At 47.5% G+C, this 25,976-nt stretch overlaps 1 protein-coding gene across 8 annotated transcripts in view; it reads left to right on the top strand.

Annotated features, from left to right (window-relative positions):
• The first annotated feature begins 497 nt into the window (after positions 1 to 497).
• Positions 498 to 25,976, top strand: part of NOD1 (nucleotide binding oligomerization domain containing 1) — an 82,624-nt gene continuing 57,145 nt past the window's right edge. For 2 of the 8 annotated variants that reach the window (XM_019825650.3, XR_006594348.1), the window contains exon 1: positions 5,582 to 5,934. The gene's annotated coding sequence lies outside the window, so the exon portion shown is untranslated. Of the gene's footprint in view, positions 702 to 1,819; positions 1,887 to 5,579; positions 5,935 to 23,729; positions 23,915 to 25,976 lie in introns of those variants that run through there. The other 6 variants (XM_019825648.3, XM_011280447.4, XM_045052555.1 and 3 more) reach the window with 6 other exon arrangements.

Here is a 25,976-nt window from a genome sequence, read left to right as displayed (position 1 = left end):
TTATTTTCCATTACTCTGTCCTCCAGGTTGTTGATCCATTCTTCTGCTTTTTCTACTCTACTATTGTTTCCATCTTGTATATTTTTAATTTCAGTTATTGAGTTCTTCATCTCCAGTTGGTTCTTTTTTATATTTTTATCTCTTTGTAAAGGGTCTCACTGAGGTCCTCCACTCTTTTCTCAAGTCCAATAAGTATCTTTTTAAAAAAATATATTTATTTATTTTTGAGAGACAGAGTGAGACAGAGTGTGTGTGTGGGGGGGGAGGGGCAGAGAGAGGGAGACAAAATCTGAAGCAGGCTCCAGGCTCTGAGCTGTCAGCAAAGAGCCCAACATGGGGCTCAAACCCATGAACCATGAGATCATGACCTGAAACAAAGTCAGATGCTTAACCAACTGATCCACCCAGGCTCCTCAAGTCTAGTATCTTTATGACCATTACTTTGAATCCTTAATCAGGCATACTGCTTATCTCCATTTCATTTAGCTTTTTTGCTGTGGTTTTGTCCTTTTCTTTCCTTTGGGACATATTCCTCTGTCTCTTCATTTTGTCTAACTCTCATGTTTGTTTTTATGTATTAGGAAATTCAGTTACATCTCCTGAACTTGAAAGGAGTGACCTTATGAAGAAGAGTTCCTGTAGTACCCTATAGCACAATGTCCCCTCCTCACCAGAACCAAGCACTTCAGGGTGTCTCCTGTGTGAGTTTTGTGTGCTCTACCATTGTGGCAGATCCTTGTTTGCCTACAGTCCAGTTGTCACTTTGTCTGTTGTGGGCCAGGTTTGATCACTGTGCTGTTAAGGGGTCAGTCTGAGACTGTCATGGGCTTGTAGTGGGGTGGTGGCAGCAATCAGACCAGATACCTGTCCTCAGCCCATTTTCTGGGGCTGCAGTAGCACCAAACTGCAAGGTGCTTTTCTTGCCTCATCCCATGAGAGGCTTTTGTTGGTGGGTTGGCCAGACATCAAGCCAGATGCCTGCAGGGGCTGCAGATGCACTGATCAGCGGGGCACTCTCTCTACACTACCAGTTATAATGTTGGGCTTCTGGGATTGTGAGTGTCCTGGTGTGTGTTGTTATCTTCCCTTCTCTCTGGGCAGGAGTCACTTTGGAGTGACAATGGTCTTGCAGGGGCTGCTTTCAGGATGAGATGTAGCAGGAGCTTCTTTGGAGAGACTTCTACCTAATGGGGCAGGTTGGATGGGGCAGATCTGCAGGAGAATGTAGGGGTGGGTCATGTGGTATGAACAAGGTAGATGGAGAGTGTTGGTGCTATTTCCTGCTGGTGTCTGGCTATCTAGACTGAAGGGAAGGTGGAGAGAAATGGTTCCTGCCAGCTCTTTGATTCTTAGAGAAGTCTAAAGATCCCTGCCCCTCCAGCACACCTTTTGGGATGAGTAAATCAACCTCCTTCGGGCACACCCCAGGTGCTTTTCAAATTGCTGTCTCTATGCTGTGTCTCATTGGGGCTTCTTGTTATGCTGTCTCTTTAAGAGTGAGTACTGTTTCCTATCACCCTCCAGCCTGTTGATTTTTAAAGTACTTGGAGTTAAGCCCCTCTGGTTATAAAGACTCATGAAGTTAAGCACCACTGGTTTTCAAAGCCAAATGTTATGGGGACTCATCTTCTAAGTGCAGGTCCCCCATATCTAGAGTACCTAAAGTAGGGTCTGCTTCTTTCCGTTCTCCATGCTTGTGGTATCCCTCCTATTTATGGTTAGTTTCCTTGGGACTTTGGTTCTCAAGCCCGTCTCTGCCCCTCCTATCTTTTTTGATGTATCATCTCTACAATTAACTGTGGAATGTCTGTTCTCTCAGTCTTCAGGTCACTTTCTGGATTGGATGCACTGACGTGGCTGTTATCTAGGTGTGCCCATGGGACAAGGTAAGCTTAGGATCTCACTTAGTCCACTATTTTCCAAGAACTTGAGTATCTTTTTTTCAGTTTTGCGGGGGTTTATTCCTGGGAGTGGAATTGCTGGATCATATGGTAATTCTGTTTAACCTTTTGAGGAACCATCAAACTATTTCCCACATTGGCTGAACCATTTTACATTCTTACCTGCGACATATACAATTGATTTTTTAAAAAAATGACATACTTAAGTGTAAATCTTACAAAGCATATGTAAGCCTCATATGCTGAAGACGAAAAAACACTGATGAAAGAAATCAAAGATCTAAATAAATGGAGCGACATACCATGTTCATGGATTGGAAGGCTCAACACAGTAAAGATGTCAATTCTCTCTGGTACAGGTTTAAAACAATTCCCATAAAAGTCCCAGCCAGATTATTTTCCAAAATTTATTATGATGCACCTGGGTGGCTCAGTCAGTTAAATGTCTGACTCTGGATTTTGTCTCAGGTCATGATCTCATGGTCATGCGATCCAGACCTGTGTTGGGCTCTGTGATGGGCATGGAGTCTGCTTGAGATTCTCTCTCCCTCTGCCCCTCCCCCTGTCTAAAATAAAAAAATTAAAAATTAAACAAAAAAAATTATGTAGAAAGTCAAAGGAACTAGAGTAGGTAAAGCAATTTTGAAAAAGAAGAATAAAATGAGAAGAATCATTTCAAGACTATATGATACTGGCAAAGGGATAAACACATAGACCAATGGAACAGAACCCAGAACCAGACCCACACAAAGGTGCAAAGGTGATTTAATGGTGATTTAATGCAACATGAGGCATCTTTGTAATGATGGAAATGTTTTGTATCTTGACCATATCAGTGCCAATGCCCTGGTTGTGATCTTGCACTGTAATTCTGGAATATACTACCATTGGGAGAAATTGGGTTAAGGGTAAATGGATCTCTCTGCATTATTTCTTCCAGCTGCATGTGAATTTGTAATTATCTCAAAATAAAGATTTTAATGAAAAACAAAACAAAAAAATAACTATGTATTTTTTAAAGTGATGGCATTTGGGGCACCTGGGTGGCCCAGTCAGTTAAGCACCCAACTTCTGATTTCCACCCAGGTCGTGACTTCACAGTTGTGGGCTGGAGAGCCACATCGGGCTCTGTGCTGGGCATGGAGCCTGTTTGGGATTCTTTCTCTCCCTCTGCCCAACCCACCACTAAGGAAGGAAGGAAGGAAGGAAGGAAGGAAGGAAGGAAGGAAGGAAGGAAGGAAGGAAGGAAGGAAGGAGAGAAAGAAAACAAAGGAAGAGAGAAAGAGAGAAGGAGAGAGAGAAAGAGAGAGAGGGAGGGAGGGACAGAGAGAGAGGAAGGGAGGAAGGGAGGAAGGAAAGAAAAGAAAGAACAAGTGATGGAATTAGCAAAGAACAGGAGACTATTGGAAAACTAGAGGGGCGCCTGGACGGCTCAGTCTGTTGAGCGTCTGACTTCTGCTCAGGTCATGATCTCACAGTTCATAGGTTCAAGCCCTGTAATTGGGCTGTGCAGACATCTTGGAGCCTGGAGCCTGCTTCAGATTCTGTGTCTCCTTCTCTCTCTGCCCCTGCTCAGGCTCTGTCTCTCTCTGTCTCTCAAAAAAATAAACGTTAAAAAAGTTTTAAAAATGACCAAGAGTACTAGAAATAGAACCATGATGTTGAGAAAGTAAATATATTGTTAACAGGAAGAACTTAAGTGATGGTGTATTGGTTTTCTATTGCTGCTGTAACAAGTTACCATAGATTTAGTGGCTTAAAACAACACAAATTAATTTTTTTACAGTTCTGGAGGTCAGAAGTCTGAAATGAGTCACATTGTGCCAAAAATCAAAGTGTCAGCAAGACTGTTCCTTTCGAGGCTCAATGGAAGAATCTATTTTGTTGCCTTTACAGCTTCTAGAAACCACCATGGTCCTTGGCTCAGAACCCTATTCCTCCATCTTCAAAGCCAGCAACATCAGGCCAAATCCTTCTCTGGTTACCATCTCTCTGATTCTCCTTTTTCTGTCTCCCACTTCATTTTTATGGACCCCTATGACTACGTAAGGCTCACCTGGATAATCCACCATAGTTTTCCCAGCTCAACGTTAGCTGATTAGCACCCTAAATTCCATCTGCTACCTTAATTCTGCTTTTCATATTCAGAGTTTCCAGGTGTAGGACATGAACATTATGGGGGCGGTGGGGGGGGGTGGGAGGGATGTGCACCGTTCTGCCTACCACAGATGGGTTAAAGAGCAGATGGGCTCCCAGCTGTTGCGAGGTCTGCACACCTCTACAAAATATCTGCAAAATAATTGGGGAATGGTAAGACAGAAATGAAGTTACTCAGAATGCAGCCACAGAAGCAGTATATGGGAAATATGAGAGTTTAAAAGTCATGGAAGATAAATATCAGAATCGGAGAAGAACAGAGAATTTTTAAACATTTTCTACCAGAGGTTACAAGGGTAAACTGAAAGGATTAGTATGTTGTCTTCATGTTGGTCCTTACAAGTTGTACTTTGTATCCCATCAATTTTATTTTTGCAAAGTTTTACTTTTTAAAAAAAATTTTTTTTAACGTTTATTTATTTTTGAGACAGAGAGAGACAGAGCATGAACAGGGGAGGGGCAGAGAGAGAGGGAGACACAGAATCTGAAACAGGGCTCCAGGCTCTGAGCTCTCAGCACAGAGCCAGTCTGGGGGCCCAGCTCACCGACTGGGAAATCACGATCTCAGCCCATGTCGGAGGCCCCACCGACTGAGTCACCCAGGCGACCCTGCGAAGTTTTACTTTTGAGTTATGAACATACTTCTCTCAGAAGGCAGCCTTTTGATAGGAACTTAAATATTCATGCATATTTGTGGTCACATGGCTGAGTGTATTTTAATGTGAATGACCACTTTTTATAGGTATGCTTTATGTAGACGTTCTCCATTTAAAACGTTTAAAACTATTTTATTGGCAACTTATTAGTGTGTTTAAAAACTCCTTTATGAGTCATCACTGATTAATGTATACAGTATAAAATGTACACCGTCAAGAAAAGATCTAAGAACGGAAAGAAAGACTTAGATTTTAAAAAGTATAAATCTAGAGGCGCTTGGGTGGCTCGTTTATTTGAGGGCCAGGCCTCGCTGAGGTCATGATCTCACTCCCGAGTTCCAGCCCGCATGGGGCTCATTGCTGTCAGCACGTTGCCTGCTTCGGATCCTCTGTTCCCCTCTCTCTGCCCCTACTCAGTTCATGCTCCGTCTCGCTCAAAAATAAAGAAAACATTAAATACATAAATAAATAAAAATTTTTTAAAGTATAAATCTACGTATATGCTCTGTCGTAAAAAGTTTGATTCCTCCAAGCTAGTTTTCATCCAGGCGCACGTGTCCCATTTTAACGAGAGTTTCACCGTCTTGCCCAGGATTTGCCCCTGGTTGCAGGATCTGGGTTGATACTATTAAGGGGAGGGTCTGGACTCGCGGCCACCGTGGCGCAAGGAGTTCCCAAGAATGTCACCCCCGCGCCAACTCTCCCGCCTGCCCACTCGGCCCTGCCAGCGGCTGGCAGCTCTCGGCCAGCGCGGAGCGCGCCTTGGGGCTGCCCGCGGCCACTTTTCTGTGCGCCGCGTCTCCAGACTTCCCGCGAGCCAGCTGCCCCAGCGCCGACCCCGCCCCGTCCGGCCGGCACCGCCTCCGCCCCTCTGCTCTGCCAGGCGAGGCAGGCGGGCGCGGCCGCAAGTGCCCTCCCGTCCAGTTCCCGTTCCGGGCCGGGGCGCAAGGCTGCACCCGCCCAGCGCTTCCCGCAGCTGCTGGTGCTGTGAGCTCCCCAGCGCTCCCGGGTCTACGCGCCTCCGGTCCCCGGGCTCGCCGCTCCCGGGTCTCCGCGCTCCCCCCGGCTCGCGGCTTCCTGGTCTCCGCGCTCCTCCGGCTCGCCGCTCCCGGGTTTCCTCGCTCTCCTGGCTGGTGGCTCCCGGGCCTCGGCGCTCCCCTGAGCACCTGGCTCTCGCCCCGGTTCCCAGCGGTTGTGAAGTCTCTACACGTGGAACCCAAGTAAGTTCCCGCGGCTGGGGGTGCTTCGCTCAGGGAAGTTGCCTGGGGATCTGGCGCGCCTTGAGCGAGGAGGCTCAGAGAGAAGGGGTACTGTTTGTGGGCAGTATGCAAAGCTTCCCTGGAAGTGTTGGAGAAATAAATAAAGTACCGCGCCAAAGATGGCCCACCGGGACTAAACCGAGCTCTGGTCTCTAGCTTAGAGACCCCTCTTCTGGGTTCTTCTTGCCGCAGGCGCGAAAACCTGCCAGGAATACAGAAGCTGACAACTATAAATTACCCTTCCCACTTGCACTGGGGGCTCAGCTGTTTGGAGAAACGATCTCCTCTGAGCCCGCCGGTGTTAAATAAATCTCTGATCCACCAAGATCTCCAAGTGCCGCTTGGTTTTTCTGCCAGTGTTCCAGCCTGGTTCTGTAACATATTTGGTTCCCTGACTGAGAATGCTCTGGCCCATTGTTGCCACTGGTTTGGGAAAACGGCTAGGCGGTGATGGAACGAGGGATCGCAAAGGAGAATGGGCGTCCTGCCTGGATTTCGGCAGTCTCCTGTTTGGTCGCCTCCCGCCGGCCTGCTCCCTCATTCTCCTGGGACTCAAAGAGACCTTGTAGGTGAGGACCTGGACAGGATGTTGGAACCGGTAAGGCCAGGGCCCCAAAGTAGTCAGGCCCACCCAAAAGGAGGGAAGGGGGACCTGATCACTCCCCAGAGACCTTAGTGGTCTCACAGGTAGAAAAATTTGTGGGAGGGAATGTAATAGCCTCTGGTGCGTATGTGTGGCTCGGCCAGACTTGCCAGTTGAGTTCGAGTTTGTAGCTCCACTGACGAGCACCCTTAAGGTCCCCAAAAGTCTATGGAGTCTGAGTGGGCTCACCTGTGTGGCGGTGAAAGGCATACGGTCCAGGGTGGCATTGGATTAGACTCCGATCGCAAGTCACAAAGCTGAGTCCACTTCGGCCAAGCCTCACCTAAAGTTTCCCTCCTGAATATGACCAGTGGAGTATCTGATTGGTCCTCTCGTTTGACGGGATACCCTCCCTTTGTCTGTCTCCTCCACACTGAACACAAGAAAGGAATTAATAATGGGATCAAAACAGAATAAGCCTGTGATTTTAGAGGCCATGCTGAAAACATTTTTCAAAGGGATTTTCAGGCAATTATGGGGTGAAAATGACACCCAGGAAGTTAAGGACCTTTTGTGAACTAGAATGGCCCATGTTCAATGTAGGATGGCCCCCGGAAGGGACATTAGATGCTCCAGTGGCACAGTGGGATTGGCTGATGGTCACTGGGAACCCAGGTCACCCTGATCAATTTCCATACATTGACTTCTGGCTTGAAATTGCCCAATCCTCCACCTTGGGTGCAATTCATCCATAGCAAGCAGAGTCAGGCAAAGGTTTTAGCTGCCTTATCAAGAGACTCACCCAGGAAACCAAAGAAGCAACCTACTGCTCCCCTAGTGTTTTCAGGAGACCTGGAGGAAGATCCCGTCTTTCCACCACCATATGACTCACCGGGCTCCCTCCCCGCTGACCCTAAGCTTGAAACTCCTCCTCTGTCTGTCTCTCCTCCACCGGACAGACAGATGTGCCGCCCATCTCTCCTCTACTCCCAGACCCGGAGAACCCTCCCCAACCAGGGCCAGCAGCCAGACTGTGCCCCAGACCCAGACCTGACACTCTCCAAATGCCTGTAAGGGAGATGAGAGAGCCTGAAAGACAGAATGAGGATGGAACAGTCCAGCCAGCCGTTCCATGATGTATTATCAACCTTCCTCTACAACCAACCTCCTCAATGGGAAACACAACACTCCATCATACTCTGAAAAGCCACAAGCAACAGTCGACTTGATGGAGTCCCTCTTCCAGACCCACCAACCGACTTGGGAAGATTGTCAACAGTTACTCCATACTCTGTTTAATACAGAAAAAAGAAGAAGAATAGAAACACGACAGTATCTAAAAAATCACACACCTCCAGGGATCAATGACCCTGCTGTCTGGGCTCAAGCTGCTGTGCCTGAAGAACGCCCAACATGGGATTTCACGACAGAAGAAGGACAAGGCCATATCTGGTGATATCAGGAAACCCTCCTTTGGGGAATCTGAGCTGGAACAAAAAAGCCCATGAACATGACTAAAATATCGTCAGTCACACAGCAGCCTGGGGAGTCTCCCAGAGACTACTGTAAAAAACTATGTAGGCATATCATGCATACATCCCGTTTGAACATGGGGCACCAGAAAGTCAACAAATGGTAAATACCTCCTTTGTGGCACAGGCTGCCCCAGATATCAGAAGAAAAGTCCAGAAGTTAGAGGGATTTGCTGGGATGAATATCACTCAGCTGATAGAGGTCGCCAATAAAGTTTTCGTAAACAGAGAAGTCGCAGCTGAAAGAAGCAGAGAGACTAAAAGAGAAGGCCAGTCTTCTCGCAGCAACACTAAAACAGACACTGCAAAGATTGGAAGACCCCAGCCATCAAAAGAGGGGAAGCCCAGAGCCCCCTTAGCAAAGGACCAATGTGTATACTGCAAAGAGAAGGGACAGTGGAAGAATGAATGTCCAAATTGGAAGGGGCCCTCAAAACCCAGCCAATATCGGGAAGAACCTCGAGGAGAGAACCTCGTTAGTCTGGCCAGGATAGAATCGGACTGAGGGGGACCGGGCTTTTTCTCTCTGGGCTGCATGAGCCCACAGTCAAAATGAAAGTAGGGGGCTGACAACTAAGAAGTTAAAGAGGAAATTAAAAAGTACATGGAAGCCAATGAAAATGATAACACCACAACCCCAAACCTCTGGGATGCAGCAAAGGCGGTCATAAAAGGAAAATATATAGCAATCCAGGTCTTCTAAAGAAGGAAGAAAGATCTTAGATACACAACCTAACCTTACACCTTAAAGAGCTGGAAAAAGAACAGCAAATAAAACCCCAACCCAGCAGAAGACAGGAAATAATAAAGATTACAGCAGAAATTAATGCTATCAAAACCAAAGCCAAAACCAAAACAAAACAAAACAGAACAGATCAATGAAACCAGAAGCTGGTTCTTTGAAAGAATTAATAAAATTGATAAACCACGAGCCAGTTTGATCATAAAGAAAAAGGGAAGGACCCAAATAAGTCAAGAATGAAAGAGGAGAGATCACAACCAGCACAGCAGAAATAAAAACAATAAGAGAATATTATGAGCAATTATATGCCAATAAAATGGGCAATCTGGAAGAAATGGACAAATTCCTAGAAACATATACACTAGCAAAACTGAAAAAGGAAGAAATAGAAACAGACCCATAACCAGTAAACAAATAGAATTAGTAATCAAAAATCTCCCCAAAAAACAAGAGTCCAGGGCTAGATGGCTTTCCAGGGGAATTCTACCAAACATTTAGTTAACACCTATTTTCTTGAAGCTGTTTCAAAAAATAGAAATGGAAGGAAAACTTCCAAATTCTTTCTATGAGGCCAGCATTACCTTGATTCCAAAACCAGAGACCCCACTAAAAAGGAGAACTATAGACCGATTTCCCTAATGAACATGGATGCAAAAATCCTCAACAAGATATTAGCCAACCAGATCCAACAATACATTAAAACAATTATTCACCATGACCAAGTGGGATTTATACCTGGGATGGAGGGCTGGTTCAATATCCTCAAAACAATTAACATGATTCATCATGTCAATAAAAGAAAGGACAAGAACTGTATGATCCTCTCAATAGATGCAGAGAAAGCATTTGACAAAATACAGCATCCTTTCTTGATAAAAACCCTCAAGAAAGTAGGGATAGAAGGATCATACCTTGAAATCATAAAAGCTACATATGAACGACCCAATGCTAATATCATCCTCAATGGGGAAAATCAGATCTTTCCCCCTAAGGTCAGGAACAAGACAGGGATGTACACTCTCACCACTGTTATTCAACCTAGTATTGGAAGTCTTAGCCTCTGCAATCAGACAACACAAAGAAATAAAAGACATCCAGACCACCCAGGAGGAGACTCTATATGGAAAACCCAAAAGATTCTGCCAAAAACTGCTAGAACCGATTTATGAATTCAGCAAAGTTGCAGTATATAAAATCAACGCACAGAAATCGGTTGCATTCCTATTCACCAACAATGAAGCAACAGAAAGAGAAATCAAGGAATCAGTCCCATTTACAATTGCACCAAAAACCATAAAATACCTAGGAATAAATCTAACCAAAGAGGTGAAAAATGTATACAGTGAAAACTATAGAAAGCTTATGAAAGAAATGGAAGAAGACACAAAAAAAAAAAATGGAAAAAAGACTCCATGCTCCTAGATAGGAAGAACAAATGTTGTTAAAATGTCAATACTACCCAAAGCAATCTACATATTCAGTGCAATCTCTATCAGACTAACACCAGCATTCTTCACAGAGCTAGAACAAACAATCCTAAAATGTGTATGGAACCAGAAAAGATCCCGAATAGCCAAAGCAATCTTGAAAAAGAAAACCAAAGCAGGAGGCATCACAATCCCAGACTTCAAGCTGTACCACAAAGCTGTAATCCTCAAGACAGTATGGTACTGGCATAAAAACAGGCACTCAGACCAGTGGAACAGAATAGAGAACCCAGAAATGGACCCACAAACATATGGCCAACTAATCTCTGACAATGCAGGAAAGAATATCCAATGGAATAAAGACAGTCTCTTCAGCAAGTGGTGCTGGGAAAACTGGACAGCGACATGCAGAAGAATGAACCTGGACCACTTTCTTACACCATACACAAAAATAAACTCAAAATGGATGAAAGACCTAAATGTAAGACAGGAAGCCATCAAAATCCTCGAGGAGAAAGCAGGCAAAAACCTCTTTGATCTTGGCCGCAGCAACTTCTTACTCAACACGTCTCTGGAGGCAAGGGAAACAAAAGCAAAAATGAACTATTGGGACCTCATCAAAATAAAAACCTTCTGCACAGCAAAGGAAACAGTCGGCAAAACTAAAAGGCAAGTGACAGAATGGGAGAAGATATTTGCAAATGACATATCAGGTAAAGGATTAGTATCCAAAATCTATAAAGAACTTATCAAACTCAACACCCAAAAAATAAATAATCCAGTGAAGAAATGGGCAAAAGACATGAATAGACACTTCTCCAAAGAAGACATCCAGATGGCCAACCAACACATGAAAAGATGCTCAACATCACTCATCATCAGGGAAATACAAATCAAAACCACAATGAGATACCACCTTATACCTGTCAGAATGGCTAACATTAACAACTCAGGCAACAACAGATGTTGGTGAGGATGTGGAGAAAGAGGATCTCTTTTGCATTGTTGGTGGGAATGCAAGCTGGTGCAGTGACTCTGGAAAACAGTATGGAGGTTTCTCAAAAAATTAAAAATAGAACTACCCTACGACCCAGCAATTGCACTACTACGTATTTATCCAAGGGATACAAGTGTGCTGTTTCAAAGGGACACATGCACCCCCATGTTTATAGCAGCACTATCAACAATAGCCAAAGTATGGAAAGAGCCCAACTGTCCATCGATGGATGAATGGATAAATAAGATGTGGTATAGATATATACAATGGAGTATTTCTCGGCAATCAAAAAGAATGAAATCTTGCCATTTGCAACTACATGGATGGAAGTGGAGGGTATTATGCTAAGCGAAATTAGTCAGAGAAAGACAAATATCATGTAACTTCACTCATATGAGGACTTTAAGAGAGAAAACAGATGAACATAAGGGAAGGGAAACAAAAATAATATAAAAACAGGGAGGGAGACAAAACATAAGGGACTCTTAAATGTGGAGAACAAACAGAGGGTTACTGGAGGGGTTGTGGGAGGGGGGATGGGCTAAATGGGTAAGGGGCTTAAGGAATCTACTCCTGAAATCACTGTTGCAACATATGCTAACTAATTTGGATGTAAATTTAAAAAATTAAAAAAAAAAAGTAGGGGGCTGAACAATAACTTTCATGGTTGACACTGTGGCTGAACACTTGGTTGTCACTTCCCCGGTGGCCCCTTTCAGCCAAAAAACAGCAACCATGCTTGGGGCTAGTAGGACACAGGCAATACAATAGCCCTTCTGTCAAGCTCGACAATGTGAACTTGGGGGTCACAAGGTCCGACATGAGTTCTTCTACTTACCTGGCTGCCTGATTCCTCTCCTGGGCTGGGATCTTCTCTCCAAACTTGGAGAGAGGCCAGTAGCCTACCTGTCAAAAAAGCTTGATCCTGTGGCTGCAGGACGGACACCGTGCCTCAGAGTGCTGGCAGCCACAGTCCTGCTCATCAAGGAGGCGGACAAACTCACACTGGGACAAACACTTAATGTTAACGTCCCACACGCGGTCATGTCCCTCATGAGCACCCGGTGATCTAGTTTTCTCTCCAGTTCTCGGCTGGCACAATATCAAGGCCTTCTCTGTGAAAACCCAAGGGTCACTCTTGAAACAGTAAGAATACCAAACCCAGCCACCTTCCTTCCCACGGAGGAGGGAGAACCCGACCATGACTGTTCCCAAGTAGTGGATGAAGTCTACGCCAGCCGCCTGGACCTCCAAGACCAGGCTATAACAAGCCCGGAGATCACCCTGTTCAGTGATGGGAGCAGCTATTTACAAAAGGGCAGCCGTAGAGCAGGATATGCAGTAACCACAACCACCGAAGTTCTGGAAACCAAGGCCTTGCCGGAAGGATGGTCGGCACAACTAGCTGAACTGTAAGCCTTAACCTGAGCCCTCATCCTTAGCAAAGGTAAACGAGTTACCATCTACATTGATTCCCGGTATGCCTTCGCTACTGTGCATGTACATGGGGCCATCTATAAAGAAAAAGGCCTCCTTACTGCTGCAGGGAAAACTATCAAAAATACTAAATACTAAAGCTTCTTGAGGCTGTATGGCTGCCAGACAAGGTAACTATCCTACACTGTAAGGGACATCAGAAAGGAGACAACCCCAGAACTCAAGGAAATCACCTGGCTGACAAAACAGCGAGCGTAGCCGCCTGTGGTGACCCAGGTGAAGCTCCTACCTACACTATGACTCTCGCGCCCCAGAGGGAAGTCTCCCCACCCCTGTATACAAACGAGAAGAAAAGTTGGGCCTCGACAGAAGGAGGCACACTAAACAAAGAGGGATGGTGGGTCATGCCAAATGGGCACATCTTTGTCCTGTCATCTATGGGAAGACACCTAGTGAAGGAATATCACCAACTCAGGCACCAAGGAAAAACTGCTCTAGAGGCCCTCCTCAAAAAGACCTACTGTATCAGCCAGCTGCCGGCATTATGCCAAGCTGTCCGTGAACAATGTGTAACGTGTGCCAAAAACAATGCTCGATCTGCCCCTCGGCCCCCGCCTGGCCCACAAAGGATGGGGGCTGCCCCTTTCGAAGACTTAGAGGTGGACTTTACCGACATACAACCAAATAAAGGGTTCAGGTACCTGTTTGTAATAATCTGCATATAATCTGCCTGTAATAATCTGTACATATTCGGGATGGGTCAAAGCATTCCCGACCAGACGGAACGAAGTCGCGAGGTGGCCAAAGCTCTTCTATGGGAGATTGTGCCTCGGTTTGGCCTACCCTTAACCATACACAGTGATAAGGGACCTGCATTTGTGGCAGACATTATACAAACCCTGACAAAGTCCCTCAACATTACCTGGAAACTGCACACCTGCTTACTGACCCCAGAGCTCAGGGAAAGTAGAGCAGATGAATCGCACCCTCCAAGGAAACCCTGGCTAAGTTCCACCAAGAGACTAATCTCCCATGGCCAGATTTTCTACCACTGGCCCCCTTGTGTGCCCGATGCACGCCTGGGGCACTAGGATTCTCCCCTTTCGAGTTATTATATGGGCGACCCCCACCCCATGTTTAAAAAAAAACTCCCAGGAGACCTACACCAGATTGAAGACAAGGGAATAAGAGAACAGCTCCAGACCTCGGGGGCAGTCCTAAACAAGTTATAGAGATACACCATAGAGAGGGCCCCAACTTCCTTAGGGACCCCCGTTCACCCCTTTCTGCTAGAAGACTCTGTATGGGTCAAAGATTGAAAGAGGGAACGTCTTAAGCCATGGTGGACTGGGCCTCATACTGTTATTCTAACAACTCCTACAGCCCTTAAAGTTTCAGGTATCACCCCTTGGGTCGGTCCATCACTCCAGAGTTAAGAAGGCCAACTCAGAAGAACCCACAACCTGGCAAAGTGATCCAGATCCAGTCAACCTGCTTAAACTGACCCTCAAAAGGGAAACTGGCCCCTGAGACCTCCAGCCCTGCTCCAGCCACAGCCCGGAAGCTGGCTGGCCTGTACATGGCAGAAGCTTGAGAAATCAACCCATGGACCAAGCCCAGGGGTTCAGATGCAACTCTGCCAGCCCTTGCCCCTTACTGGTGTCATAGCCCTGATCTTACTTCTTACTGTTGGGCTGATAGAGACTGCATCAACAAGCTAGACATGGGACAAAAGACGCATGCTGGATCTCACATACCTCCTCTGGATGGGAAGATTATTAAGTATTGCCTGTATATTATGATAACGTCTCTCACCCTCACAACTGCCGCTTAGCCACTTTGCCCCCAGGATTGTTATATGACAATAAGGGGGTCAAGGGCATTCAGCACCTTCACCTCCCTCCACAAAGATTGCTACCAGGGAGAAACACCCACTCTCTGTCGGTCACCCAGTGCCCCAAGGGCTAAGTATTGGACCGTAGAGATAACCCAAAATATCAGGAACCCATGTCACAACAAGGGCCTCCAGAGAGGGAAGCGAGCTTGCTACAGTTACCTTCCTCAGTGGGGGATCTCGGACGGGGGAGGGGTGCAAGACAGGGCCCTTCAAAAAGTTATAAAGGATAGCCAGGATGGGGTAATACAAGCCGTAAAGGCAACCGCTCCCTGGGCAGCCTACCAGGGTTTGAACCTTTCAGCCCTCAATCAGATGCTTACCAATTCCCCACTCCAGCGTTGGGCCAACACTACAAGTCCTCCATAAAATACATAATCACACCCAAACCTGTTGGATGTGCTTGCCCCTCAGCCGGAGGGCTCACTTAGCCGCTCCCATCCCTTTGACCTGGGAAGCTCCTGAAAATCTCAAAACCAACACCTCTGTCTTAATTGGACCCCTGGCCACTGGGGTCCATCTCACAAATGCCGACAATCTAACCTGTATAGTCCCTGAAGGTATGAATGGTACCTCTCTATGTGCAAAAAATATAACCTTAAAGAAGAAGGTTATATTTGAACCCTATGTTCAACCCCTGGGGTGTTCTATCTGTGTTCTAATTCGGTCTACCAATGCTTAGAGGCCAACTGGACTCAGATATGTTATTCCATCTTCCTAACCCCAGAGGTATCCGTATACACTGAAGATCAGTTCCTAACAGCCGTTAGCCCCAAGTCCCTGGCTAAACAGGCAATCCTGCTACCCGTTCTGATAGGAGCAGGAATTGCGACAGGAATAGGAACCAGAATTGGGGGCATAGGTTCATCTGTAGGACTATACCATAGACTATCTCAAGAGATAAATGAAGACATGGGACGGGTGGCAGATTCTCTGGTAACCTTACAAAGCCAAACAAACTCTCTGGCGGCAGTGACCCTCCAAAATCGGCAAGTCCCTCCACCTCGTCACTTCAGACAAAAAGAGGGATCTGCATCTTTCTGGGGGAGGAATGTTGCTATTTCGTAAACCAATCAGGAACAGTTACAACTAAGGTTAAGGAACTAAAAAAAAAAAAATCAACGTAGGCAACAGGAAAGTATCAATCAATAAGAAGGATGGAATCTCACAGATTGGGCATCCTGGCTTCCTGCCCTGGAGGGGCCCCTCCTCTCCATAATTTTACTTGTATCCATCGGGCCCTGTATACTGAATGCCGTGGTACGTTTTATTGAAAACTCTGTTGCTTGCCAAACTACTACACATATCTTAGCCTTCCGAGAGTACCAACCTGTAAAACTGAAAGGTGATGACTGCTAAAAGTTTTTTTAAAAGGCATCAAAGCGGGGGGAAATGTTGGAGAAGTGAATAAAGTACGCCAAAGATGGCCGATGGGGCTAAAACAAGCTCTGGTCTCTGGCTTAGAGACCCCTCTTCCGGGTTCTTCTTGCCCTGTTTGCCACGCACGCGCTCGAAAGCCCGCCACGAATGCGGAAGCTGACAGCTATAAATTGCCCTTCCCGCTTCCATTTGGGGCTCAGATCTTTGGAGAAACGGTCTCCTCTGGGCCTGCCGGTGCTAAATAAATCTCCAATCCACCAAGATCTCCGAGTGCTGCTTGGTTTCTCCGCCAGCGTTCCAGCCTGGTTCCGTAACAGAGGAGCTACAGGTGAAATGAGTCGGAAAAGTGCAGACAGTTTGAGGAATGCAGGGAAAGTTCAGAGGGACGAACTTGAGCATCTGCAGAATCACCAATTCCCTCCTTAGGGTGTCTCAGTCCTGCCTGCACCTTAGAATCGCCTGGGCACTTTTAAAATGCAGCTGCCCTGGCCCCATCCCAGACCCATTACATCAGAATCCCTGGGGCTGGGACCCAGTCCTCGATAGTGTTTAAACTCCCCAGGTGATTCCAATGTGCAGCCAGGGTTGGGAGCCAATGACGGAAGAAAGCGTGGCTGCTGAGGAAGGTGGGAAGGCACACAGGGGCCTTGATGGAGTCAGCTGCAGACGGATCTCTCGGCACCCAGTGTCCTGTGTGGTCCTGGGGGCCTGGCGGCGGGCTTCCCTCAGGCTTTGTGAGCCACCAAAAGGGGAACGAGACTATGTTTGGCAGGGCGAATAGCGTGTTGAAGAGACCCTCTTATGTTCGTCAGTCTTTGGGCACATTGTGAAAAACAAAAGGCGTGCCTGGTTACGATCCCCGCTTGACTCTGCGTCTGGGAAATTGCTCCATTGTTGCCTTGGAAATGAAGTTGGGGGAAACCAGGAAACCCGTGGCCTCCGCGACTTCTGGGTGATTTAAGGATGAGGCCGGGTGTTGCCACAGGGTTGGGTCTGTCCGTCCTTCCAAAAGCTCCCGTCTGGGTGCTATCATGTCCAGAGCGGGGTGCCTCTCCTGTGGATTTCTGAGAGGAGTGGATTTCACAGGATGGACCCTTCCTCACCGTGGGGGCGATGTTGGTGGGCAAGTAGCTGTAATCCCAGAAGCAGCGCCATTGGGCAAGACGCACGGTTCTACCCCACGTGCGGGGCGGCTTTAAGAGGTGGGTTGAAAACAAACAACAGCCTAGAGGTAGAAGAAGAGCCTTTCAAAGGTTTTAAGAAGAGTACATTTAATTTTTGTGGAATGGAGAAGTGAGTTCAGAGTTTCGGACTCCCAACAAACCTGGGCCCAAATTCAGATTCCGTCGCTTCTATGATATGTGACCATAGGGAAGTTACCTGAAAACTGGGGGTAAAAATAACAGCTGTATGAGGACTCTTACAGTTAAGCGAGATAGTGCGTAGCAAATGCCTGGCAGGGCAGGTGACGTATGGCAGGTGCTCTGTGAGTGGGGGTCATGAGGCACAGTGGCAGTGCTTTGTGTCTCACACCTGTCGCTGCTGTTTACTTGACACAGCCGTGAAGTGGGGGGTGGGGTGTTTGTGTAGAAACTGTCTCCCTCCACGCTCCATTCCCCTGCTCTTGTCTGGCCCTGCTAAGGGAAAGGCTTCTTTCCTCTTGGGCCTCTGGGTGCTTTGAGGTCTGGAATTTCAAGCCACTGGTTCCCTCCACCCCCTTCCCCCAGGGTTTATTGATGGGTCTGGAATACAGCTTTACTGCATGTGACGGGAATGAATTTCTTGCCAAAAAAAAAAAAAAAAGCAGCCCTTAATCCTAAGACTTCTCCACCCCGCTGCCACCTCTATGAAAAATGGGCTCCTAAGAAAGCTGTGCTGTCTGTAGGGTCTCAGAATTGATGTGGGCACACACACGTGGCTCTCCTCCTGGCAGCATGCCCAGACTATACCCAGGCTGCTTCTGTTCTGCCTCTGCCTCTTGGCTTAGGGACAACGCATCGTTCTTCAGTGACCAAGAACAGTCAGGAATTTGGGGAAGGGGGACCCAGATCCTACAGCTGTCGATGCTGCATCCCAGATGAACCTCTCACCCTGGGGCCCGCTGTGTGTGCCCCTGACGATCGCTTGTAGTGACGATAGCACTGTTTAGACTGGACAATTGCATTCGGCACAGTGATGTCATGTGAAAACTAGGATCAGGTGTTTTTGCCATATATGTGCAATCGCTGACTTTTGCTTACGTGAGACTATCGAATTCCTGTCTCTTTTTAGCCGGAGAGTTCACTATTTCTTCCAACCCTTAAGACATAAGCCTGGGATTTGAGGTTTACGTTACCAGTTGACTTTACGGCTCTCTTTTTTGGGACGACTTTAGGCAAGATGAAATTAGAAAAGCTAAAATTTGTACTTGTGCTGAATTTTTGTCATGCAGAAGCTGTAGATATTTTGCACGTTTCTAGAAGCCCTGTTTCCTTTTACCGCCTGGGCAACGTCAATTGTGTCCCACCCACAGGGCCTCTTTCCATCCATCCACAAAGTCTCAACTTTGTTTTGAGGAAAAGTCTTTGGTGCATCAGATAATGCTCATTGAGGGCAAGTGTTTTTTCCACACTTGCCTGTTGTAGTAAGAAATGAGTAGTCCCTGCCATTTCAGTTAATTTATGGTTTTTACCCAGTGCCGTTAAGTGTGTCGAAGCCAGACTTCCCGGCTTGAATTTTTATCCCTGCGTTTTATCTAGAACTGCCGCAGACCAAACTGTGGGCAGAGATCACTTTGCGGAGTTGGCCAAGCCAAGCTCACCACCACCCCTACCTTCGCCATCCCCCCGCCCCCACCCCAGCCTCTGGAGCCATTGTGTCAGGCAGGCCTGGGCGCGGTCACTCTGAGGGCGTCCTGGCCCTCTGCTGGGGCACAGTGCCCTAACAAGGGGCTGCTCTAAAGCCAGCAAGGCAGTTTTGTACTGCACTTTGTTAAAAATGGAAGGTAGCCTAGTAAACTGCCACTTTGGAATTTGTTTCACAAAACTATAGTTTCCAGTATTAATAAATAGGTCAACATAAGGGCCCAGATAATTGCAAAGTGAGCACCAGATTAGCACCAGGTTTTAGTAGGTCGGTATTTTATTTATTTTTTTTTTAATTTTTTTTTCAACTTTTATTTATTTTTGGGACAGAGAGAGAGAGAGAGCATGAACGGGGGAGGGGCAGAGAGAGAGGGAGACACAGAATCGGAAGCAGGCTCCAGGCTCTGAGCCATCAGCCCAGAGCCCGACGCGGGGCTCGAACTCACGGACCGCGAGATCGTGACCTGGCTGAAGTCGGACGCTTAACCGACTGTGCCACCCAGGCGCCCCGTGTAGGTCGGTATTTTAATAAAACATGAAAAGTCGCCACTGTTCTGTTTGTTTCAGGATGTTGGTAGTTTCAGGATGTCTTCACCTAAGGGAAGAAAAGAGTTGGGAGGACATAGAGTTTTTCAGAGGCACACGCAACTGGGTAGGACAGTCATGCGTTGCTAGGGAAAACCCTTCCATGGCAGGTGATGACTAACTTGAGAAAATATCTGTGGTGTTCTAATTCCCGAAAGATTAAAGCCAGATGGCTAAGAACTTCCCATACTCCGTTTTAACACATTCCCCAATTGCTATCTATGACTGCAAACCAAACCTTCTAGAAGGAACTTGGTGGAAAGCTAGGCTGTTCTTTGGGGATATCCTTATTTCTTACAGTTCATGACAGCGGGCTCCTTCATTGGGATAGAGCCGCCCATGGACCCCATTTAACAAGGAGGTGTTTTACATTTAATATAAATTCAGGGACATCCATGGTTTCAAGTGGACACATGAGATCTGTAACAAATACAGACAGGCAGGATGTAAATGAAAGAAACTGGTTTTGGGGTCAGAATTGAACTCAAGCTCCTACTTTGTTCTTTAACTGTGTGAGCTCGCCAAGACACTTAACCTCTTCACCCTGTGTCCTCCTTTGTCAAGTAGTTATAAGAATTCTTTCTTTACCGAGTGGTTTTGCGTATTTGATGAGGTAATTGATATAAGCCACCTGGCTTTCAGGAAATGCCAATTATTGTGATAATGATTACGCAGATTACTGGGGTCAGAGTGCTCGTCTTGCCACCCCTTGAGCTGTGTGGCTTTGGCTAACGTAACAGTCGTGAGTCTCAGTTTTTGTATCTGCAAAATGGGGATGGATAACTCTACCTTATGTGGAAGCATTGGTTTGAGGCTTGATGGAATGAAATGATGATGCATCTGATCTGAAAGACCCTAAATAATAGCAAACACTTACATAGATTTAACTGTGTGTAGCCCTGGTCTAAAGGCTTTAGGGTTTGGGGATTTGGTGGTGGTGGTGGTGGTGCCTTTTTTTTTTTTTTTTTTTTTTTTTTTTTTTTTTTTTTTTTTTTTTTTAGCGCATTTAATCTTCCCAACAGCCCTCTGTGCTGGTTATCCCATTTTACGGATGAGACAACCGAAGCTCAGTGAGATGAAAGAACTCGTCCAAAGTGAACAAACAGTAAAGGCTGCACCCAGGGTTTGAAGCGGAACCCTGTTATCAACCACTGAAGCTGCACTCTGTGGGCTTCACAGAGCTGCACTCTGCACCCTGCCTCTGCTCACCTCCCCCACTTCCCCATGTCTGCCTTCTGTAATTGGCCAGCAGACGTGCTTCTGATCTTTGAAGACCCGTATTTCTGGACACGGGGGCCCCAGCGGCCAAAGAACTGCCTGCTTATAAAGGGGCACTTCCCCCCACCCCTGCCTCAACCCCAGACTTGCAGCTTTTAAGCCTCAACAATTGCTTCCACTGGCTGATCTAACATCCCCTGGGTGTGGTGGGGCTGGGGGAGCCCTGACTGATGTTTTTAGAGTGGGTTATGATGTTTATTTGAGAGAAATGTCATCTCAGTGCACTGAGACAGTTAGCCTGGGTGTAATAAAACCTACCTTCACCCAGACAGGTGTGCGGAAAGAGCAGGCCTGGAGGTTCCAGGTGGGGCTGCGCTGGGCACAGTGTTCAAACAGCATGCCATCGAAAGTGAAGTGCCTGGTCCAAGGTGATTGCCTTTTCACAAATTCCTTCCTCCCCGTCCCTCTTCTTTACACCCCAGGAGCTTTTGCCTCTTTTGGAGATCTAGCAATCTTCCAGGAGACCCGAGCCAGTGGAACACGGGCCCAGATACGCACATTCTCCATTGAGTGAATGGAGGATGCTTCAGCCTTTCAGATAATGAGGTGGCGATTGTTTTTCTGGGAAAACAGAAAGTATGGAGTGCTTCGCTGGCTCCCCAGTCTGGTGTTGAGGGCTGTTAGAAAGCTGTTTATAGCTCCTGGTTCCTCCTGGCTCGCTGGAGATTCAATTCTTCAACACATTAATTCAACAAATATTATCGGAAGGCCTTGCTAGTGCCAGGAGTCTATCTGTATCACTGGGATACAGCAGTGAATGAACTGGACCCAGCATCCGGCCAAATGGAGTTTGCAGGATCCTGGAGGAGGAAGGGGTGCAACACACAAACACACAGTTTGAAACTGTGGTAAGCGCCGTAAGTGAAAACAACGGTATGCCATGAGGCAGACCATCACAGCTGCACCAGGATTAAGGCAGTCTGAGATATGCTTTTCCAAGAATGAGCCTTTTCAACTAGAACTTGCGATGAGAAGGAGTTGGAGCAGCCAAACGCAGGGAACAGCATGTTTGAAGGCTCAGGCAGGAAGGCACTGGCTGTGTTGGGGAATGTGCCGAGAGAGCTAAAGAATGAACCAAACTCAGGCCAAGCCCAGCTTCCTGGGCTGGGAAGGATTTGGAAATTTATTCTAAAAGGCCGTGGGGTGGGGCTTCAGGAGATCCCTACCCCCCATCCCAACCCCTGCTTTTTCTGTTAGTAATGAACAAGAAAAAGATAGTTAACCCCTATTTATTAAGCTTTATAAACCTCGTCTTAATGTGTGAGACAATTCTGGAGACGGAAATTTCGGTTTTCAGTTTCTAAATGAAACAGCTGAAGCCCATACTAAAGTAAAAGATGGCAGAATCAGACATCGGAGCCTGACCCACCTAACCACAGCACTGGCTCCATGGCTCTCTGGGGCAGATGTGTAAACGTGTTCGAGCCTCCTAGGTGCCAGGATCCCTCAGCAGGAGCCTCGGTGGATGGAGGTGGGCGGATCAGTCCTTTCTGGCTCCTTGGAAACAGGAACCAAAGGACCTAATGAGCAGAGGCAGGGTGGGAGTGTGGGTGTCAGACTGTCAGGATCTGCAGGTACCAAATCCTGGGAACCCTGCCTCCCTGGCCAAGGGAAGGGACATCGGATAGTTTTTCATACGAGTCTGCTCTCGTCTGGCATTGCCCAAAAGCCCTGAAAGAGGTGCTTTCTCCACCCTGTTCGTTAGGGGGGGAATGGCATACCTTTAAAAGGCACAGGGTTTGGAAAAAAAACAAATTCTTTATTTGGAGCTTTCATGTCATAGGAAAAGCCTCCAAACCGTAAGGGGGCTGAGACCTCACCATGGCATGCCAGCTTGCTTTGGGGGGGTCTACACTGCCCTCTTTCTCCATACTTCTGTGATGTTGTCATGAGGTGACAGAGTCGGAGGCAATGTGTTTTGGCTGGTGGGAGGCCTGCTCCCTAGACAGGACCACACTGGCTGAGGGCTCTGGAGGGCCCAGGCCCAGGGTGGTGCTCCCTCTGGGGGAACTCGGCATCTTCTCAACCTCTCAGCACCCCTCAGGGTCACCCTACTCACGTCCCGGATACCCTGCAGCCGAGCTCCTGGGTAGACTTGGGTCCCACGTGGTTCTGATTGTGGCATCATGTTCAAGTGGGGTGAATAAAACTCTCCAGCTAAGTGTTTTGGCCAGCAGTCAGCAGTGTTTATTTACTCAAGGTCAAGTTTCAACTCAAGCCTCTGAAGTGACTAACTTATTCTGTTGTGGTGGAACGCCTTTCCTTTGAGCAGCCCCAGACGTTCTCTGTGTTGCTTCTCAGTGCCACCCCCAGATGTCCCAGACCTGTTGCTTCTGGAGCACTTCCTTCCGCCTAAGTGCTTAAACCCACTTACAGAGATCCAGATCTGAGTTTCTAATTCTAGCGTCTCTTGTCTTCAGTCTTCTTTCCTTACTGAGGTACTTTTTTTTACTGGCCCCTCAGAGGTGGATCCCAGGCAGGGTGTTTTTGGAACTTCGTTTTTCAAAGCCTGGATGACACCAGGAAAATGTCAATCAATAATTGCATGTCAGCCCCCATAAGGCACCATGGCGGGTGGGGGTGGGGCACTGTCACAAAGCACAAGTGATTTTGTCCTGGGTGCATGGATAGACGATGTCCTAGAAGTTGAGAGCTGGGCTCTGGTTGGCCTTTTCAACGCAGCAGCTGATATAAATGCCTTAGAGCAATAGAAGATACTCGTGCCCTCAGATTTGAATTTATCCACCAATCACCTTAGCAAGCAACTTCCCCTAAGTATTCGCATACTCATTCAGTGCACAGTAAGGAAGCCCCTGCCCTAAGCAGTGTGTTGTGCCAGATTCATTCACTCCACAACTTTTTAAGCATTTATTTTTGAGAGAGAGGGAGAGAGAGAATCCCAAGCAGACTCTGCACTGTCAGCACAGAGCCTGACACGGGGCTCGAACTCACAAACGGTGAGATCGTGACCTGAGCCGAAGTCGGACGCTCAACCAGCTGAGCCACCCAGGCGCCCCTCAGTAATTTTTTTCTTTATCTCGCATCCACTGTGTTCTAGAGTGCAGTGACTAACCAGATAGGCCTCTTCACTCGCAGTCAAATGCTGGACCTCAAGGATGAACGGGGCAGAAGTCCTGGGCTCGTCTGCCTTCTCCATCACGGTCTGTGCCTGCAGCGTGACCCGCGCTGCCCTAACCACCGCGTGTGTATGAACTCATCGAACCCTCGCGGCGATCTTAGGAGGTAGGCGCTAATCTTGTCTGCGTTTTCTAGGGAAGAACACTGAAGCACAGAAGGGGGGTGTGGTGTCATTTGTCCAAATCACACCGCTATGATTGGAATCGGGTAACCTGCTGTTAGAGTCTTGCTTGGCCCTTGATGGCCACCATCAATCAGCACGAAGGGAGAAGTTAAGAAGGGAGAAGGTGAAGTACCTTGTCCTCTGAGAGAAGCGGGAGTTCCCAGCGGGGAGACAGGGGCCGAGGGGAAGAACAAGGTGTCTGTCCATCGCTACTTGGGGGGAGGGTGTATGCTTCCGCCCACCCAGGCAGCTATTCTAATCACAAGGAAGCAAAAGAAGCCTTTGCCTCAGGGCCAGGAGGCCTGGCTTCTAGTTCTGGTTGATCCATACTGCCCAGGGCCTCGGTTTCCTCACCTCGAAAATGGGGGCCTTGGACAGCATTCTGTTCCACTCAAGAAGTTCAGGGTTCCAGGGGCGCCTGGGTGGCTCAGTCAGTTAAGTGCCGACTCCAGTTCAGGTCACGATCTCCTGGTTTGTGGGTTCGAGCCCCGTGTTGGGCTCTGTGGTGGCAGCTTGGAGCCTGGAGCCTGCTTGGGATTCTGTGTCTCCCTCTCTCTCTGCCCCTCCCCCACTCATGCTCTGTCTCTCTCTCTCAAAAATAAATGATAAAAAAAAAAAAAAAGTCCCAGGGTTCCAGCAGAGAAGCAAGGGGCTGCTTCTGCGTACATTATATGCAGTGTTTCTCAACCAGGAGGCTTGACTCTGAGCCATGTGGAGTCAGAAGTGGGACTTCCCAGAAGGCCCTGCGACAGGAGGTCTGCATTCTGTCAGCTTCCATCCCCTCCCAAGGGCTTACATCAGCTGGGGCAGCATTCCTTCCTTTGTAGGCAGGGTGGCTGGCTGCGTCTGCATCTGGGGTTCTGTGGCACTTGCCCAAGAAAGGAAGATAGAGAAGAAAAGGAAGCTAGATGGAAGGAGAGGGGGCGGGGGCAGTGGCACAGAAGAGAGATGATGGGAGATCGACTTCTGTATCTGCTTGGAAATTCTGAGGGATTAAGGGCTTTCAGATACTTAAAGCGAACGAGTGTTAATGGAGTTTAAAAGCTTCAAATAATAAACTGTAGCCTCACCCATCTGCTACGTTTTCTCCAGAGGAAACTGTCAGTCGTTTTCCGGCATGGCAGAGGCATACAGGAGTGGGCTTGTGTCCCAGGATAAGAAATTGAAAACAAAGTAAGAAAAATTAATAGGAACAACAACAACAACCAGCCCATGAGAGCGAGAGAAAGAGTTCTATGTAGGCCCATTAAAGAATGGCAGTTTGCATTTGTCTAATGTCAGAAGCCTGGGAGCATAACTGAGCTACTGTTTTTGTGGATTACGCAGCAGGGAAAGTGGAGGCAGTTTGAGTCGCCCCATTGTGCATGTTCTCTGCCCAGCACTGCCAATACTGTGTAAACATATGCTAGGCACTCGCTTTCTGTGAGCTTGCTGTTGGGATGGGTTAGTCCACCCACCCCGTGGTTGGGCACCTTGAAGAACGGTGGGGCCATGCTCTTCAAATCCTCACTCCAGGGGCGCCTGGGTGGCTCAGTCGGTTAAGCGGCCGACTTCGGCTCAGGTCATGATCTCGCAGTCTGTGAGTTCGAGCCCCGCCTCGGGCCCTGTGGTGACAGCTCAGAGCCTGGAGCCTGTTTCGGATTCTGTGTCTCCCTCTCTCTGAACCTCCCCCGTTCATGCTCTGTCTCCCTTTGTCTCAAAAATAAATAAAACGTTAAAAAAATAATAATAAAATAAAAAATAAAAAAAATCCTCACTCCAGTCAGTCCATGTCAATAAACACAGTATAATTATCTTCGTCATTTTAAGACTGGTCTGAGGAGGCTGTGGGTCCTATTCACCAAAATGAATCTTCTTCAAGAGAGGAGAAATTTCCTTGAGGAGACTGCAGGTGTAATCGTCGACCCTCATGGGCGTGTGTGGGTTTCGCTGGGGTCTATGTTCAGGTTGGCCGAGTCCATTCTGATGTTTTATAATCTGGGGAATATCTCCGAGGCAGGCCGG

The sequence above is a fragment of the Felis catus genome, chromosome A2 (genome assembly GCF_018350175.1).
Source record: "Felis catus isolate Fca126 chromosome A2, F.catus_Fca126_mat1.0, whole genome shotgun sequence".
Classification (NCBI taxonomy): Eukaryota; Metazoa; Chordata; class Mammalia; order Carnivora; family Felidae; genus Felis; species Felis catus.
Note: the sequence above shows the minus strand (reverse complement) of the source record. Positions and strands in the feature narration are given on the sequence as shown.